Below are 4,512 nucleotides of genomic sequence, written 5' to 3'. Positions count from 1 at the left end.
GCCGCTGATTTTAGTCTAATTTTACCGTTGACTGATTAATTAGCCGACTAGCCCAAAATTAACCAGTGAAGTGGGGACTAGCGTTTAATTAGATTAATCGGTGCTTAGTCGGATTTATGCAACACTGGGTGTGAGCATAATGTACGGCCAATTTTTTTTTAATAGGGCCTCCAACTTTTTTTAATAGTGTTTTTTAACGGTGCGGCCAAGTTTTTAACAGGGTGTCTACGTACACGCGTATACTAGCTGCCATATTTTTAGGTTTTAAATGCGCGATATCTTAATGCAATATTTCATGAACCCGTTGATCAGCAAGATAGAATAAATATATCCGTGGTTGGCCTTATAATTAAAGTTGCAAACAAAATAATAGTCTCGAACGTTATACACAGGGATGGCTTTAGGTAGAGTAAACTAAAGCAAGGGCTTTAGACCCTTACTTGGATGAGGTCTCCAGTTTAAACCAAAGTTAGGCAAAAAATATACTAAATAATGAAAATAACCGTTAAGTTATTTGACAAGACAAACATATTCGTGGACTGTGGTTCTTGTTTAGATTTGTAACAATAAAGTTCGAAAAATAACAAATTCTTTTTTCGTTTTAGGCCACCGACCATGATTATACGTACACCAAGATACAAAAATGAATGCACCACGAGTCTCTATATATATGACCACCTTCTTATATGGAAATAATTTAATTTCAAGCTAAGCACTAAGGTATCAAAAGTTGTATAAAGATATATAATAATGGGTTACAAATGAAACTAGGATCTAATATATATTATTAGAGTGCAATTAAGATAACTTTTTCAAAGAATACATGGGAGAAACCTCCATTACATAAAGTTGTGAAGCACAAGCACATACTCAAAACTAAAAGAAACTAAGCTTTATGATGTTCCTAATAGGACCATTCATCCACTTGGGAGTTGACTATACCATCGTGCAAATGCCATCTCTACTTTACAATGTAATTATGTTTGTATGATTGTATATATATGACATGAGTAATCATGACTACACAAAGGTAATCATTGCTACATGAGAAAACTTAACAAGTCTTTTCCTAAATTAAAAACGTCTACAATACACAAACGCCAAAACTTCCAAAAACTTAGCGTGGTCATATGAACTATCACACAAACTTTTCTCAAACAATTTCTTCATCTCAAAAACCTTCTAAAATTTCATATCATCGTTTACTTTTGTATTTAAATTAACCCATTTTCGATGGTTTGTTATAATTAATAGGAAATTTGGTTTTTATTGGTCCTAACTATTGTCTTTTGGTCATTGCCGGTCCCAACTAACGAATTGGTCACTGATGGTCCCAAATTTTAATGTATTTATTCCTAACGGTCCGCGGCTAACTGAATCCTAACGCCGTTAGTTTCAGGTCGCCGGAAAAACGTTTTTGACCGGGAAAGTCAATTTATTTGCCGGAAAAACGCTTTTAGTAGAGAAAGGTAAAGATACGATACAAAGTTACCATGATGTTTAGGACAAAATAGTTGAGTTTTCGGGGGGAAATGTGTGTTTTCCGACCAAAAGCGTTTTTCCGGCGACCCGAAACTAACGACGTTAGAATTCTGTTAGTCACGGACCGCTAGAAACAAATACGTTAAAAGTTGGAACCGTTAGCAGTTAATTCGTTAGTTGGGCTGGGCAGTGACCAAAAGACGATAGTTGAGACTAATAAAAACCAATTTTCCTAATTAAAAATAAACCAGATTTGTTTCAGTTTGATTATGCTCAAACTATGGGGTTCTTTAGAAGATTTATTTATTTAAATCTAATAATGACTTAATTACACGTTGAGTGACCATTTACTTATTTATTAGGCCTAGATAAAGGTTAAAAAAGTCTAAATTTAGAAAGACAATAAGCTAAACACTACATAATTATAAGCTTTACAATGAATTAAGTATTAAATCCAATTATTACTTAATTAATACAAAAAAAATAATCTTGGCCACAGAGAATTATAACGCGTAGGTTGGGGTTCGATTCTTGCAGGGTGCAAGTTGTGGTTTATTTTTATTCAACACAAACTAGAAATTCTTGTTCAAAGAAAAAAAAAACTTTCTAATTGCCGGTGGATTGATTCGTTCATCCCAAACACACACACACATTTGATGTGTGTGTGTATATATATATATGTGTGTATGTCAAAGATAACACTTGTAAACCACACATAATTTAAACCATGCAACATCAGCACGACAAATTTAACAAAAAAAAAATATTTGGGGTATCATTCTTTCTCATGCATCAAAAGGGGGCAAACACTTGTAAATGTAACATAGAGTGGGTTGTCGCCAATAAGAACAATGATTTGAGATCACACTGAGTAGTCACCAATTGAAATGACAACCTCTCCATCTTTTAACATAGAAACATGTGACACTGATTGAGCGAGAATGAAAATTGTTAATGTCACCTTACTATCAGCTAGGCAACGAACCAGCCCACATACGTGCCCTTGTACTCTTTTATCAGCTAAATTCAAGGAGGTTTTCAACAAGCAATGCACTAATTTCATGAAGGTTACCAAAATTTGATGATGGTCAAATTTTGGCCTTCGACGCTTGGCCTACAATTATTATAGAAATGCTTGGCCTTCAACATGAATTCGGTTATGTTCGTTACGATATCGGAACTAAAACAATACAAAATCATAAAATTTGATGCAACCAACTGTGTGGTACCACTTGGACCAATAGATGGTCAAGCGGCACCAAACTTTACAATTATTATAGTAATAATAATTATGTTAGAAACGTCTTAGTTTCTTATACATATTCTACTAACCAAAGGACCCTGAATTCTGCTATGGAAAACTAAATAAATACCCTAACTTAAATTCTCGATAATGTTCTAATGAAAGTCTTGTCAATCTGATTTTACACTTCATTAGAGCTTAAAGTATTTTAAAATTCTTTAGCATTTTAAATTCTTTAATAACGATGAATGGTCAATTCAAGTTCAACTTTCCAATCACTATAAATACCATACATAAGTTCGTGTGTTCCATATTGCACACTTGACACTTGTAGAGTCTCATATTGTCAACTCTCTCAACTCAACTAACAAGTTGCCGAATAAAATTTATTCATTGAGCAATATTATTATTATTCACTTGTGAAACAAAATTTTATTCACTTGTGAACCGGTAAGTTTCACTATGATGAAGATGACTATGATGTTATGCCCACATGTTCAACCCTCTTTACTTCACATGCCCACCCGCGGTACGAACTTACCGATGCTCGATTGCCGGCCAGAGAAGGATAAGGTAGTCGTGGTACTTGGCGCAACAGGAGCTGGGAAATCGAGACTCTCCGTGGACCTCGGGAGGCTATACTCGGCCGAGATTATTAATTCGGATAAGATACAAATGTATGAAGGATTAAAAATTACTACAAATAAAATAAAAGAGTGCAGGGGTGTCCCACACCACCTCCTCGGGATAGTGGACCCCGAGGCAGATTTCACTGCAAGAAACTTTGTTTCCACTGCATCGATAACGATGGAGTCGATTGTCGGAAGAGGTAAGCTTCCGATAATCGCTGGGGGGTCGAATTCGTTTATTGAGGCATTGATTGATGATCAAAAGTGCGAGTTCCGATCGCGCTACGACGTTTGTTTTTTGTGGGTTGACGTAGCAATGCATGAATTGCATGGGTTTTGTTCGGATCGCGTTGACAGGATGGTGGCCGCCGGTATGGTAGACGAAGTTAGGACTATGTTTAACCCTAATGTGGATTACTCGAGAGGTATTCGACGAGCAATTGGCGTCCCGGAGTTTGATGCGTATTTTCGTGCTGAATTATCATCCTCGGTTGATAATAAAACGCGCGCTAAATTATTAGAGGACGCGATTAAGGAAACGAAGGTAAACACGGCCAAACTCGCTTGCCGGCAGCTCGGGAAAATTAAACGGTTACGGAACACGAAAGGATGGAAACTTCACCAACTCGACGCCACCTCGGTTTTCCAAAAGACGGGCCGGGAGGCCGAGGAGTCATGGGCGGAAACAGTGGTGAAACCGGGGTCAATGATTGTAAACCAGTTCTTGTTTAATATTAGTCAGTCGCAGAGCTTTGTGTCTGCGACTGACGATAGTAGGAGAGTGACTAAAAGAGCAGCGGAGATGGTCGCCGCCGCAATCTAGTACATAAGAAACAATATTTTGTGACCAAAATTGACGGAACATGAAAAGATGACAGAGTTTTTTCGTGAATAACGAAAAAGGTTACGAAGGTAACAATTGTGCGCGGGGTATGTTGTGGTGTTCTATTGGAACAAATCCACACATATAGTCATGAACTATAATGCGAAAAAATAGGGTCATGTATAGAGGACATTTGAGATTTATTGTTATATTTACCATACAATAAATAATAAGTGTTCACATGATTTTTGGGTAAAATCTAGTGAATGCCTTTGGTATTTTTGTATTTTCTACTAGATTGAAAATAATAATATTGCTTATTGTTTTTTATGGTT

The 4,512-nt window shown here is 36.5% G+C and overlaps 1 pseudogene; it reads left to right on the top strand.

Annotated features, from left to right (window-relative positions):
• The first annotated feature begins 3,140 nt into the window (after positions 1-3,140).
• Positions 3,141-4,277, top strand: LOC143571432 (adenylate isopentenyltransferase 3, chloroplastic pseudogene; annotated as a pseudogene).
• Positions 4,278-4,512: the final 235 nt, after the last annotated feature.

The sequence above is a fragment of the Bidens hawaiensis genome, unplaced genomic scaffold, assembly GCF_021521415.1.
Source record: "Bidens hawaiensis isolate Kalapana, Puna unplaced genomic scaffold, B.hawaiensis_p1.1 tig00025376_1, whole genome shotgun sequence".
NCBI classification, from domain to species: Eukaryota; Viridiplantae; Streptophyta; class Magnoliopsida; order Asterales; family Asteraceae; genus Bidens; species Bidens hawaiensis.
The sequence above is the reverse complement of the archived record's forward strand: the minus strand, read 5'-3'. Positions and strand labels throughout refer to the sequence as shown.